At 49.5% G+C, this 15,880-nt stretch overlaps 1 protein-coding gene across 1 annotated transcript in view; it reads left to right on the forward strand.

Annotated features, from left to right (window-relative positions):
- Positions 1-15,880, forward strand: part of LOC138516300 (uncharacterized) — a 1,253,275-nt gene that overhangs the window by 524,691 nt on the left and 712,704 nt on the right. The window lies entirely within an intron of this gene.

A 15,880-nucleotide genomic window follows, 5' to 3' on the forward strand; every position in this document is an offset into this window, starting at 1 on the left:
AATTCCAATAAAAATAGGAACACATTAGTATGTGTACATAATACAATCATGTAATATGTATGCCACATATAGTTAAGTGAGGACATGTATGTTACAGATAGATATTAACTCTTAAGTGGAGATGTAGAAATGTTATGTTTTTCAATTGATTCATATCGCTCCATCTAGTTTATAGAATGGGAGAGAATCTCATCTCAGATCTGAAGTATAACCTTATAGGTTCACAAACATCACACACATATATCGGTTCAATAAATATCTTGATGCCGTGTTTTGTTCCATCACACTTATTCAAACATTGCTTTATCCACAAACCTTCAACAGCACGAGAAATAGCCAGAAAAAGACATGCAATATCCAATGGATTTACATCATTACAGTGCTCTTTTTGGTGGATGTTGCCATATTGGTCAATGCACCTTACATGTGGACTTGCAGATATGTGCAGTTTTAGAAGTATTGTTTATCAGTGTCATCTAATTTGCTACAAAATCAGATTGCTACAAAATCCTTGATATTTCTTAGCCCTGTTGTGCACTAACAGGACTGGTAACATAAGGGACAGCCTGGGGTCGGGCAGTACATGAATGGCTGAAGTAATACTGTATACGAGGGGGTTGTCCTGTCCTCAAAACATTTAAAGCTGCAATAATTTCTTGCAGTATTTATTTAAACCTCCAGAAACATCCAGCAAAACAATAGACAAATTTGTGTCACTGGGAATGGAATGATCCAACCACTGGGATTTGGCTACTGTTGCCTTTTTTAATTTGGCTAAACATGTAGATTTCAAATAAAAGAAAGAAAACAATTAAATGCAAATAATACAGGTAACAGAGTTCAGATGTACTATGTGAAAACAAATCAAAACATATGGTCAGTTGCAAAGCCCGTTCACACATGGGCACGGTTTGGCTAAATATTACTTCATATTAGTCCCTAAATTGTGCAAACATTACAAATACAATAGGTGCAGTGAGCATTACAAATGCAACTGATTTTTTCAAAAAACACATAGGATCCCTGATGTTTTAGGTAGACGAGTGTCACCAACATGCCACACATTTTTTAGGGGATTTGCTAATCTGGTGGCAGGGTGACAGAGCTCTATAGAGGAATCTGATGGGATGGTCCACTTTTGTGTGGGGTTTAGACCTTAAAAATAGGGTCCGCTATAGCCTGGCATTGGCGGGATTACCAAGAAACTGGTTGACGTCAGGATGAAAGTAGTAAAAGTTCTTATGGTCATAGTTCATAGTAATCCAGGCAGGGACATGGTGACCATTGACGTTTCGGCTAGGTTATGTGGCAGCCTTCTTCTGGGGCCAAGTGTTAGCAAGTCTCCCTTAGAAAGAGCCTGAGTGAGGTATGGGCTCTGAGTGATTGTGGCTTCAACATGCTTGCCGGTACATTTCTAAGTTTAGCAGGTAAGGCTTGCTGTGGTTGCCTTACTAGCTAGGACATGCGGTTCTGAGCTCTGTCTCCCCTCGCTGTGAGGATCCTGTCGGTTAGAAGTGGTCTCTCTGTGTCATAGCCAGTAGGTCAGGAGAGAAGTGGGTGACTCAAAAAGAGCTGTGGAGGAGTCTGCCGCGCGTCCGTCTGCGAGAGGGAACTGGAGCTGTGTACACATAGACACCGCGCATTTGCAGAGATATAGGGGGTCATTCCGAGTCTGGAGGTAAGGTACAAACCATGCCGGTATTGATTTACCGGCATGGTTTTCCGCTCCATGCCATTCCGACCCCTCAGACCGTAAATTACGGCACCGTAAACTACAATGCCGTAATTTACGGTCTTGGGTCGCGCGCGCGCACCACCGTGGCGAAATTAATGCCATGGCGTAAACCGGAGCTGATTCCAAGTAAAGACCACACGTAAATTACGTCCTCCTCAAGGCCGTAAAGTACCTTACCGGCATGGAGTACATACAGGCATCTCAGAGAAGGAATAAAGAACCCTGAGCAGTGGGACCCAGAGCCACAGGTGCACACATGCAACACAGACGGAGGCCAGGAGTCTGGCATAGTAGAAAAGGAACACACCCACACACCACCACCCTCCCACACCAAGATGACACCAATTGAACAATCAAGTCCACAACCACACAAACCCCTGCAACAACACCAGGCACCCCCACTGAGGAGACACAGGGGTAGAAGGAGGGGGGAGACAGGCCCTGCATGCAGCACCAGTGCATCCTCCGTTACCACCCCTGCAGCCCCCATGCACACGTAGCATGACTTGACGCTCTAGGAGAAGGCCTACCAGACAGACACCCCTGACCACCTAGACTGTGACACCGTCACCACCATATTGCGGCACAGACACAAGACAAGCGAGCACCATACAAATGTACAGTGCCAACCCGGCACAAGTGATGGTGTTGCCTGTGCCCCACACCCATGCCAAAGGCACCCACCAGCACACAGTGGCATGTCACAACCGTCCATTATGCGGCCACATATCCAAGTGCCCTTACACCCCCCCAAACACATCCCCAAACACACAAAGGTCCACCGATCCCCAACATGGATCACCCATGAGACACACAACAGTAAAGCTGGACCAAAAGCAAATGGAGGCATGGCAAATGACAATGTTGCCCCTGACAGCACCCACCGGTCGTATGTGGACCAGCTTGGCATGCACGTTGCGGACATCAACTGCAAACAATACCACTCCCCCTACGTGCAGATGGAATGCAACACTACCAAGAACCGCACACATGGGTGGGCCCGACACCAAACAACTACACATGACTCAAAGGGCCTGCTGAAATGACATGATATGATATGAAATGGCATTTGGAACGCGCCCATACACAAGTGTCTCAAGGCGCGACGAGGCAGGCAGGGGGGAACAAGGGGAAGACAGACAACGATCCCACCAGACCAGGTGTCACACAGACCGCGCAAGTGCAGGGGTAGTGAGAATGGAAAAAGTGCAAGTGCAAGGGGACGGGGGAAGTGCAGTACAAAGTAAGTCGAATATCCAAAAATAAATTAATAGGGCCAGCTGGTGGCAAGGTAAGTGCAGACAAGTGCTGGGAAGGGGGGCTGCATAGATAGAGAGACAGACCCGCAGTGCAGGGGTTGCCAGGGAGGCAGTGCAAGTGGAGAGTGGCTGGGCCCAGGACTGAGATCGGCGAGAGTGGCCCAGATCCAGATCCTGTGCAGTTTCAGCAAAGAATGCAGCAGGGGAGAGGGAGAGAGAAAGCAGAAGCAAAGAGGAAGGTCATGAGGTGCTTCCGGAACCAGAGATGGTTCTCCTCAAATATCAGGGATGCAGGAAGGCTGTTCCAGAGGGAGGCCCCTGCCGCGGAGAGAGATCTACCCCCAGCCCGTTGCTCTGAGAAGCGGCTGACCCTGAGTGAGTCGGAGACGGATGAGCAAAGGTCTTGGGAAGGAAGACATTCAGGAAGAGAGAGTAGAAGGTATTCATGCCCCAGGCCCCAGAAGGCCTTGTGGACAATGCATAGTGTTTTGAACTTAAGGGAAGGAGGGAGTGGGTGTGCCGATGAGGAGAATCTCAGTCTTACTAGCATTAAGGCAGTGTTCATTGGCTGCACACCATTCCTGGATATCATACAGACAGTCACAGATGAGGGAAGGAGAGGAGGACGCCTAGGGTAGGCCGAAAATTTGCCGGGTATCGTCCGCATAGCGCTGAAAGTTTGGGCAGAGGGTGGCGATGCGGTGGCCAAGGAGGGCCAAATACTGGTTGAACAGCCATGGAGGGAGATTAGATCCCAGGGGAACACCACAGGTGGAGGAAAAGATGTCAGAGAGGAGGGCCCCAAGTTGGACCTGGGAGGGTCGATTGAAAAGGAAAGAGGTCAGCACGCTACCACGCCTCATGGCCCAACATGCAGGATGACCTGTCTGGCTGGCTGTTGAGTCGTCTGACTGTGTCATGCAAGTGCACTGGTGCCACAGGGTGGGTGCCTGCATGAACCAACTGCGTAGAAAAGATGGAGCCATTGTACGTTGTTCACCCTGACAACAAACCTGCCAAAGAACCAGGGCAACGGCACATATGAACATATTTTCACTTTGCCAGAATAAGGCACCCACATCACACTACATCCACACCAACTGACAAGGGATAGGCACACTACACCAGCACCACTCATTGGCGGACACCACAACCGCAAGTGCATATCCGAGGGCACACTGCACATTCACATTGCGGCATCCCCCAGCCTGGCACCACATTGGAGACCCACACCTGGAAGTGGAATTCACGGAGGACAGCAGGGGTACGATATCACGTCACCGGCATGGCACCCCCATAGGAGTGTTGGGAATCACCATAGAATGGATCAGAGCTGGATGATGGACATGATCCACAGCCAAATGAGAATGTACACAGTACACAGCACCAGAATGATCCGACATCAGAACAGCAGCATGCGACAAAGGAACATGTACCCCAAGATGTCCACACCACCGTTCACGGACCATCATGTAGACACGACACCCCACAGCATTACATTGCATCGGACACATATTTGTGTCCCTGATCGTGCCGAATATATCTATGTACATCTACATATGGCCATCATCGAAAGCCTGCCATGACAGCCAAGTGCTGTTCACCACCATGACAGTCCACACACCCACCTCATTTTGCGACACATGCAGCTGTTGGTGGGTGTACCCTAACAGCAAGCCACATGACCCCTGTCATGAACCCCCTGAACAGACCCATGGGGCAACCAGACCATGGCCATACCCGTGCATGCGTGTAGATGCAGCAGTCACCAGGTTTGCGTGATGCACATATGTGCCCGCGAACCAGGACTGGTGGCTGACCCCTCCACTGATATCTGGTGACGAATGGGCCCATGCCATATGTGCAGATGGACAAAAAGTGCAATGAAGAATGTCCACAATGGTTCAACTTTGCAACACCAATTGTGTATTGAGATAACAAGAAATGAAAAAAAGTGCTTACTTCAGCAAATGCCCATGCCCCCTCCCCCCTCCCCCCAACTCCAGAACACAACGCCACCCCCCTCCCCCCAACCCCAGAACACAACATCACCCCCCTCCCCCCAACTCCAGAACACAACGCCACCCCCCCTCCTCCCTCCCCCCAACTCCCGAGCAGTCGTCCCATGTAGGATCTTGGGACCACATGTGGCAGGAATGGCTAATGTCCCTTGGAGCCCTTGTCTGGGGGAGGCAAATCCCATTTGCGCAAGGAACGCCGGAGGCGTCTCTCCGGGCTGCCTTGCGTGGCCTCACTTGTCTCGGACGTGCCCTCCTGCTGCGGCTCCGTATTTTGACTCCCTGCCTCAAGGGCATTAGCAATGCGGTTCAGGACATGGCATAGCCGGGTTGTATTGTCCGTCAGGGAGTCGCACAATCTGGTGGTGCAGTCGTTGAGGGACTGGCGCATTTGATCGAGTTCCTCATGCAGTCCAGCCCTGGTCTGGCGATTATCCTCAATGTAGTTCCCTATGAGATCGCTCAATTGCTGGACTCTGAACTGGTCAGGTGAAGGGGGGCCATCGGATGATCTACTTGCACCAGCATGCTGTGCAGGGGGTTGTATGGGTGGACTGGGGGGAACGACGTCACACCCCAGCGGGTCATTTTCAAGGCTGTGCACTGGTGATGGTGCATCCCCGGAGTCGCTGCATGACGCCAGTGTCACGGGGCATGGTTCCAGCATTTGCATGCTCTCCTGGTCGTCCTCCGACATGGGCCCCTGGATGGGTGGCGGGATGGGCTCCCACTCATCTGGTGCGGTAGCGCAAGCCTCCCCTGAAATGCTCGATTGTGCTGAGGTAGGGGTCTGCTCGGCTGCTGCCACGGATGTTGTGTGGCTTGCTGGTCTGCCAGCTTCAAGTGGCCTTTCCGTAGGCTGAGGGGTGGTTTTCTTGGCTGCTGGTTTCGGCCTGGCCCTGCCAGTACCCGCGGAGGTGCTTGGCCGGCTTCCTTGGGGCTCTGTGCTGTCATGGTCTGTGCCTGTGGGGGTAGGAGAGAGGGACAACATTAGTGTATGTGCTATGTCCTATTTGCATACATGGTTGCATGGACATTTCAGTCATTCACGGGTTGTTCAGTTTGGGGGGTAGCTATGGCAGTGGTACATGTGCATGGTGAAGACATATACACATGTTTGGGAGTGATTCGTTGTGCCCTGTTCGTGTACATTTCGGCAGGTACTATGCCTACCACGCTGGACGGGGTGCATGATGGGCTGTGCAAGTCAGTCCAGTATGGTTGATGTGCGTTATGTACTCGCACTTGGGCCAGCATTAGGCGGCCCTTGCCTCAGCATTTGTTGGATGGGGGGATGCGTTAGATGGGGGGAGGGCAACACGAGAGGGTGCCTTCGATGGCCCCTGGGTCAGTTTACATGATGCAATGGACATTGCCAGTGTGCACTGTCAACACTCACCTCCTTCTGCAGAAGTCGTTCCGCCGCACTCCATGGTCCCCACGCCCTCTATGGATTCCGTGCCAATAAGCTGCGCGCAGGTCTCCTCCCACGGCTCTAGTTGGACCTGTGTACTTGGCCCACCTCCCGTCTGCAGGGCCTGGCTGCGGTTGGTGGAGAGGAGGCCCCGCACCCGCAGGTCGTCCCACCGCTTGCGGCAGTCCTTGGGGTGCGGGGGGTGCTTCCAACAGCGCTCACCCTCTGTGCCAGTTCCGCCCAGATGGTCTTCTTGCGGAGGGTTGATTCCCTGCGCATGTCGCCGCTGAAAACTACATCAGCATGCTCTGCAAGGTGGTCTACCATGACCTGCAGTTCATCGGTGGAGAATTTCACCTTGCGGACGCGATCCGCCGCCCTTTTTGGTGCTTTCGGCATGTCCTGCGGTGCCTGGTCCGGTTCACGACTTTACTTTCCTCACAGGGCTGCTGACAGCTGCGGATGGCAATGGATTGTGTTTTTAAAGATGGCCGCCGCTCTCCTTCCCGTTCCTGTGCGATGTCGTAATTTCCGGATCCGTTTTTCGGCGGAGACCGTAATTTACGGTTTCTGTAAATTACGGTCACCGTAATTTACGGTCACCGTTATGCACTGTCGCTAATGCTTACAGGGCGGTGTAGTACTTTACGTGTCGGTTGCATGCCGGTAGGGGTTTTTCGGGGGATTTTGCGGCAGGCCGCGTGGTCCTTTTCCGGCATGGCGGAAAGCGCGTGTCCGTGAGCTCGGAATGGGCCGTAATTTTCGGACTTCAACCAGCACGGTGTCGTACTTTACGCCATGCCGGAAAATACAGTTACTTACCGGCATGACTCGGAATGAGGCCCATAGTGTCTCATACCCGCGCATGTGTACTAACGAAAGGTTCCCGTTGCTATGGTGCCCGTAACATGAGCGTGGGTCACGTGGGCGCCAGCTGCAAGGGGCCTGGCTGTGTTAATGCTGAAAGTATATACATATAGTTAAGTGAGGACATGTATGTTACAGATACATATGAACTCTTAAGTGGAGATGTAGAAATGTTATGTTTTTCAATTGATTCATATCTCTCCATCTATTTTACAGAATGGGAGAGAATCTCATCTCAGATCTGAAGTATAACCTTATAGGTTCACAAACACCACACACATATATTGGTTTAATAAATATCTTATTGCCGTGTTTTGTTCCATCACACTTATTCAAACATTGCTTTATCCACAAACCTTCAACAGCACAAGAGATAGCCAGAAAAAGACAGGCAATATCCAATGGATTTACATCATTACAGTGCTCTTTTTGGTGGCTGTTGCCATATTGGTCAATGCACCTTACATGTGGACTTGCAGAGAGGTGCAGTTTTATAAGTATTGTTTATCAGTGTCATCTAATTTGCTACAAAATCAGATTGCTACAAAATCCTTGATATTTCTTAGCCCTGTTGTGCACTAACAGGACAACTATTTTTGAAATCTGTATTGGGGTAAAAACAGAGTGGATCTATTGGGATTGTTTTAGTACACCTTAAATAGCCCTGCATCTTATTATTTACTTTCTTTTTTTCTAGTGGTTTAGTTGACAGAGTACCTTTATCATTCTGTGCTGTCTTTCTTCTCATATTATTGGTAGCAAGCGTTGTCATCTGTGAAAATGAAATCATGTGCTCTTAACACTGTTTTAACTTAATTTCATGATTGCATTATTCTGCCACCAAGCCCACTCGTGCACTATACCTGCCCATTTTGGTCAGGGCTTTTATTTAGTTCTGTAACAATGAATGACAAAGTCTATCCTCACATGCATGCAGGCACCAACACCATAAAGAATAGCTACACCATAAAGAATAGCTGCTTCTAGGATGCATAGATGGTCAAATTTGTTCCCTTGTGTCCCTCTCATTGCCACCTAGTTTTTTCCCAAGATGGTGGACGTGTCGTGTTTACACACAGGGGATGACATTTTTACTTTAAGGATGGTTCCTACCCTGAAACTGCCAGTGTCCCTTTGAGCATAATGAGAAATGTAATGTGTGCTGTATGCTAAATGGCACCGTAAAGAGGTTATGACTTACTAGGTGTTTGTAGTGTTTGGGTTAACATGTACACCCCATCTACAAATTACTACCTTCTACAGCAAAAATGAAACAAACATAAGTCCAAGTAGTTGCAGCAACTACCAAAATGCTGATTAGAACGTTTCTGGGCAGAAGGCAAAAAGAGTCTGACACAGGATATTATTTTAACAAAACCAGGGTTATAGTCTAACAGCAGCAAAGAAATCCCAGGATGCTTATCCACTCACAGATCATAATCAAAAGCAAGTCTCCTACAAAGTTCGTGCAAGTGGGCCCTTCTTGCCCTTCTCAAATGGCCAATCAATGACCCATATCTTGATCTTTGTGTTGCATGTTTTTTTTTAGTATGGTATTTTTAGGCCTTATGCAGTCGGTAGGTTGCAGGCTCAGAAAAGTCTGACGGCTCCTCTAGAAGATCCAAGCATGAGGTGAGTCTTTACAATACTGCTTCACCCTCCCAGAGCCTCCGAATCAGACCCTGGATTCCCACTGTCTGTTGACAACCTCTCCTGCTAGGTAATGTAACCATCTATGTCGTAATCTAACTGGTAGCCGGTGAGGTGGCATTGTCTCGTACCACGTCCTACCAGCTCTAGATTCTGCCCTCGACTGACCTGGTCCTCCAAAGCCTCTGTGGTCTCTGTCTACAAGGGCTACCAAATGAATGTTCCTACCTCCTGAGGTATAGCATCTGAATCTCTGCATCCAGCTTTTCACCACAAATGGTAATGGATTTACTGTCCTTCACCATTCTTGTCTTCCCTGCTGCTGATGGTTCCTCTCCTCGAACCACCGTATTCTCTCATGCTCTACCACATTTTTCTCTGCCCACTTCGAAACACTCCCTCCAGCCTCAACCCTCTCTCCCAGATGACACGTCTCCTTCCTCCTTCTCAGGACTCTCCCTCTAACCTCCAGCACCCACCTCCTGCTCTCCTCTCAGTACTCCTCTCGTCTCTCCAGCAAACTCCTTCCTCCAGTTCCTACTTGATGTCATGGCTGCTCTGGCCACATGGAGCTGACCGCATGGGCCATCTACAGGAGCTGTAAGCTCCTCTGGCACAAGAAGGACTTTTGGCTCCCAGGGCACTACAAGTACCGACTTTCCCTGCACTGCATGACATCACCACGTATGCAGCAACGTGGCTCGTCCCCTGCTGGAAGACATTCGGAATGCCAGGACCTGAAGTCGCTTTCCGCCGTTCCGCAGTGTTGCTGATGCTGCTCATCGTCTGGACCCGCACATTTGTCTCCTGTTGCATCCTGTGTTTCCCTCTGGCTGATATCCCACTTTCCCACTTGTGCACCTTGTTCCAAGTGTCTCCCCGCTCCTGCATTCTACTTACCAGGATTGCCTCATTATTGGATTATACAGATCGCATCATTACACAGATCGAGTAGCAAACCCAACATTTTGTTTGGGTCACCTCAGTGCAGAAACCATCATCATCCGGACTCCTCCGAATGCCCTAGACATCCCCAGTGAGGAAAATTACGAACTAAAACTGAGAATTTCTACTGTTTTTTCCAGCACATGCCAGTCCGGGGGACAGGAGTGTCCGTCAATTGAGGACACTTTACTTTCTTTTGCAATTTCCAAAACGACATGTGGTGTCAAAGTCATTGTTTTCTCCCCTGCACCGTTTATTTTCTCAACTAAATGAGACTTTACCTACTTTAACTAAGGTGTGCACCTAACCCTCTATTAGTCTTTGGTTATTGGCTTTACCCACCCTCAAAAAAGGGGGTGACTCTGTGTCGAGGGTTGCACCCTGAACACCAGCATGTCATTTTCAAAAATTAACTTTCTAACCAATAAACATGCAACCACTTTATCATTCAGTGAAGAGGAAGCAACACGGATACTAGATCTCATCAAAGATACAGAACGTACCATGGCTACATCAGAAAGCCCAGAAAAACTGACTTAAAAATGAGAGAGACTCATCAGGAGAGAGATCTCCCAAACATGTTGTGCTTCGACCCTAGCTCTATATTAAAAGGCAAAAAGAATACCATGAGGATTTAGAATATACCTATGCCCAACTCTTTGCAAAGAAAACAATGCATTTGTGAAACATTGGGAATAGATCCTAAATAAATGCTCATTGGATTTAATATTGCTAACCACTGAAGAATTGGCCAAGTCACTTTCGAAGATAGATGATGAAATCACAGAGCTCAAAGAACAACTGAGTATACTCCTATCAACTGAAGACCTATCTAAAATATTAGAAGATATCAACAGAAATCTAGATTCATATAAGAAGGAAATTAAACAAAGGAAGATCAGGATGTTTAGGAGGTACCGTCTTGACTATTCATGAGACATATTATTTACATGGCAGGACTTTGACCGCCAAAATCAACCACCAAATAAACAACCGTTCCAACCAAGGCAACCTAACGTTCCTGGGAAAGAAACCGACCCTTCAAGTGATACAACTGGCTGCATCACACAACTTCCTATTATTGAGCTTGTATTAAAATCCTCCAAAGACTTGCCGGCACGGCTACCGCCGGAGTTGTTATGAGGCCCACAGTTTTTCACTGACCTTGTAGATCACGCTGAAGCTTGAAAAAATGAATTGTTTGAATTCGTCTTGCTGAACTTTAATTTGCTCCTGAAGAAGGGATATTTTATTCCCGAAACACGTTGAGCTCATTGTATTATAAATGCCCTAGAATAGGATATACACTATTTTATTATTATTAAAAATAGTTTTCTATATGTGCAACCATTGTCAATTTGTGAATGCATATCTAATCAATGCCAGCATAAAGGCCATATCTCCAATGAGGCATAGTTTGAACTAAAACAATGAATTTCTACACCTTTTGACTGGTTTTTCCAGCACATGCGAGTGCTGGGGACGGGAGTGTCCGTCAATTGAGGCCACTTTACTTTCTTTTGCAATTTCCGAAACGACTTGTGGTGTCAAAGTCATTGTTTTCTCCCTTGCACCCTTTATTTTCTCAAACAATTTCTAATTTAACTGAATGAGACTTTACCTACTTTAACTAAGGTGTGTGCCTATCCCTCTATTACGCTTTGGTTATTGGCCTAGACATCCTTGTCGGGCATTTGTCGCTCAACATTTGGTAGGGGCTATACTTCCCGAAATACCCTTGGAGTACTGTGATAATGCCAATGTGTTTGACAAAAAGATGTCAGAAAACGTTCCACCGCATCAACCATATGATTGCACTATCGACCTTGGGGAGGAGGCCTCTGTACGTAGCAGATATGTGTATTCCCTTACACTTGTAGAAGACACAGTGCTGCAGGACTTCATACAGACTGCCCCCAAAAAAGCGGTTTATTCGGCCTTCTTGCTTGCCTGCTGCGTCTCCTTTAATTTTTTTCCCCTAAACGAGAAGTGACCCGGGGCCGTGCAATTACTACCATGCCCTTAATCTATTACAATAAAGAATAGGTACCCGTTTCCACTCATGTCCGTCTTATTGGCTCAACTTTGGAGCGCTGTAATCTTTGCCAAACTTGATTTGAGTGGGCTGTACAATCTAGCTCTAATCAACCATGGTGATGAATGGAAGACCGTTTTTTTTTTTTAATTTGTTTATTTATAAATCAACACACAGGAAAATTAAACAATCGCATCACATGTAGCTTCTCAGATCATACAGACACAAGATCCCCTTTTCTCTCCTCCTGCGCTCCCCGGCGGGCATAGTTCTCGGGCCTCGGTCGGACTGGTTTGGTGGCGGTCACAGGTCGTCCATAGAGTGAAGGGCTCTTGCAATCAGGCGTGGTTTGTGGGTCAAGGCCGGGTAGTTCAGGTCATAATCCAGTACTGGCGCCCAAATGTCTTGAAATCGGGAAGCAATCCCGCTTTGGCTGCCGTGACCTTCTCAGCTATCAAAATATCCCAGAGTTTGACCCAGCAGAGGGCCATCAAAGGCCCGTCCGCAGACTTCCAGGTGCGGGCCACCGTGATTTTAGACGCTAACAAGAACTGAGACACCAGGGCAGCTCTTCTTCCTGACCTCGGGTATGAGCCTGGCAGTGGGATCCCCAGGTTGACCTGTTCGGGCGTGAGCCGAATGGTCACCTGGATGACATCCTGTATAGTGGCTAGGCAGAGAGTCCAGAACTCCTTCACTCGGGGGCAGGTCCACCACATGTGGAAGTAGGACCCTGGGAGGCCGCAGAGTCGCCAACAGTGGGGGTCTAGTGCCGGTTGGAAGTGGTGAAGGCATAGAGGGGGGTAATACCAACGCAGGAGTAGCTTATGGGCACACTCCCGGTTGGTAACGCAGCAGGATGCCGAACGCGTTCTTGTCCAAATGTCTACCCAAGTGTGATCCTCAATGGTGTGCCCGAGGTCCATTTCCCATTGAGACATATATTAAGGCCTAAACTGAAGGGGGTCTTCCTGCAGCAGTCTATATAGGGCAGAGATCTTACCCCGGGCCGGTAGGTCGTTCACCATCAGCTCTAGTGAGGTAAGGTGCCTAGTGGCCGCCGCACGGGTCTGCGGGTGGGAGCACCAGTGCCTGAGTTGGGCAAAGGAGTACCTATCCGTTTCCGCTAACTGAAAAGTCACTTTACAGCGTTCAAAGGTTAGGGGGAGTCCCCTTCGAAGAGTTGTCCTAGAGTGGCCAGGCCTCCTGCGACCCAGTTTCTGAAATTTCGAGGATGGGCCCCAGGGGAAAAAGCTGGGTTGAGGAAGATTGGAGAGAGCGCGCTCAGATCTCCTGGAATGCCCCGGTACCTGCGAGCCCACTCCCAGGACTTTATTGTTTGTTTTGTGGCATTTAGTGTTTCCGGCCAGCATCGCGTAAGGCTGTGGGTGGGAACGGGAGAAAACAAAGGGGGAGAGAGTGGCAACATTGTTCGATCTCCACCCATTTCGGCCGACCTGCAGCGAGCCCGCATGCTTGAAGGTGGGCCAGTTGCGCTGCCATTTGGTATTTTCGGAGGTCGGGCACCCCCAGGCCCTCCAGTCTCGTGCTGGCCATCATTGTTCTGCGCGGGATGCGCGCTTTATCCCCCTTCAGATGAAGTCCACCATCTTCCTTTGGAGCCGCTGTATGGGGGGAAGCGGAATGGTGACCAGGAGAGCGGTACAGGCATAGAGGAAGCGGGGCAGTAAGTTCATTTTGCATGTCGTGATACGGCCTAGGAGGGAGATCTCTTGCGATTGCCAATGGGTCAGATCCTTTTCTAGTTCTTCGAAGAGTGGCGGAAAGTTAGCCCGATAGACTTTCGTTGGATGTGTGGGGATCTGGACCCCCAGGTAGGGGATTGATTTGATGCTCCACTGAAAGGGGCCTCTCTCCTCTAAGGACTCTCGTTCAGCCGGGGTCAAGCCCACTCCCAGCGCCGGTGACTTTTGAAAGTTAATCGCAAATCCCGAGACCATCCCAAAACTGTGGATTTTAGTTAAGGCCTCCCTCATGGATCCCTCGATGTTTGTAATGGTGAGTAGAACTTCGTCCGCATAGAGGGCCACTTTATGTTGCGCAGAGCCGGTCCTCAGGCCACTGATTCCGGGGTTTCTCCGAACTCGTTGACCCAGCGGCTACATGGCCAAAGCAAAAAGCAAAGGGGACAAAGGACATCCCTGTCTTGTTCCGCATGTGAGGGAGATCGAGTCCGACAAGCGGCCGTTGATTCTCAGCCTAGTACTAGAGGCCTGGTAGTTCGCAAGGATCATTTTCCGGAAGGTCAGGCCGAATCTAAAGGCCTCTAGAGTAAGGCGCAGGTAAGACCAGTCCACCTTGTTGAACGCTTTGGTTGCATCCAGCGCCAGTAGGGCCAGTTGTTGAGAGTCTCGGGTGGCGATCTCTATTAGGTCCAAAGCCCTGCAGATGTTATCTTTTGTCGACCTGTGGTTTATAAACCCCGTTTGATCCGGGTCTATGATGTTTGGGAGGATAGGTGCCAGGTAGATTGGCCAGGATCTTGGAATATTTATTGGCATCCAGATTCAGTCGGGCGATGGGTTTATACGAGCTGATGAATGGGGGTCCTTTCCGGGCTTGAGGATAAGAACTGTGATAGATTCTTGCATTGTAGGAGTGACCGTTCCGGTGGCCACGAACAAATTGAAGAGGCGGGCCAGAGGGGCCACTAACTGGGGCCGGAAGATTTTGTAAAAGCGGGTGGAGAATCCATCCGGGCCCGGGGCTCTAGACTTTAAGCTCTTAATGGCTACCTCCACCTCCTTGGTCGTAATCGGCGCTTCAAGGTCTTCCCTGGCCACCGGCGTCAGATGCTGGAGGGCCGCCTCTCGGATATAGGAACGTTGCTAAATCGGGTCTTTCAGGGCCGCCGTCATTATTTACAAGTGGCGAGCGGTTGCCAGGCGTATTATCTCATGGTTCGCATGGTGGATCACTCCCTGCAGATCGCAAAGACCCAAGATAGAATTCCGACTCTTCTCCTTTGCCAATTTGTTAACCAGGAGTTTGTTGGCCTTATTGTTATGGGCGTAGTACCATTGCTTGGTTCTGGTCAGCAAATTCGCTGTAGACTCAGCCTAGTGAACTTCAAGCTTTTTCCCGGCCATTTGTAAGATCCTGTAGGATTTGGGGGCCCAACCCTTCCTTTTGTGAGTAGATTCGGCTTCACGTACCTCGGCTTCCAGGGTGGCTTGGGTCACCTGCTTTCTTTTGTGAAATGCGGCACCTTGGGCGATCAGCTCCCCTCTGAGGACCGCCTTCATGGAAGTGTCCTCATCCCGGTTTTCAGCGAAGAAATGCTTTATGGAGCTGGCGATTGAGTCTCTCACTGCCATGTCCCCCAGAATAGGGTCGTATAGGCACCACTGTCAGCGTGGAGGGGGCTCTGGGTCGTGGGGCCGCAAGGTCAATGTAACGGGGGCGTGATCGGAGAGGATCCGGGGGCCGATTACCACATCATCAGTGAAAGTCAGGATCTGCGGAGAGGTCAAGATCAGGTCGATCCTGGAGAAAGTACGATGCACATATGAGTAGAAGGTAAAGTCCCTTTCATCCGGGGACAGAACCCTCCAGGAGTCTACAATGTTCAGCGTGAGGAATAGGTGGAGCAAGCCAGTGGCCAACTTCAGGTCTCTGAGTGTCGGGGGTGGGATCTGTCTTTCAGGGGGTCCAGGGCCCCGTTAAAGTCTCCTCCCTTGAAGACACATCCCTCAATGAATGGGAGAAGGGAGTCCTCCAGGTCTTGGTAGAAGCCCTCCTGATGTTCGTTCGGAGCGTACACCGAGATGAGGGCATAGAGCTGGCCATGAATGGTGCATTTGATAGCAATGAAGCGACCCTCCTGGCATCGTCAATGTTCTGGGGTTTCAGATCTTTTGCAAATAAAATAGCGGTGCCTCCCTTCTTAGTTCCGTTAGAGGCGAGGAATTGTAGCGGAAAGAGTCTGCTCCGCAA

Source organism: Ambystoma mexicanum, chromosome 6q (assembly GCF_040938575.1).
Source record: "Ambystoma mexicanum isolate Mex_15411 chromosome 6q, UKY_AmexF1_1, whole genome shotgun sequence".
NCBI lineage: Eukaryota > Metazoa > Chordata > Amphibia > Caudata > Ambystomatidae > Ambystoma > Ambystoma mexicanum.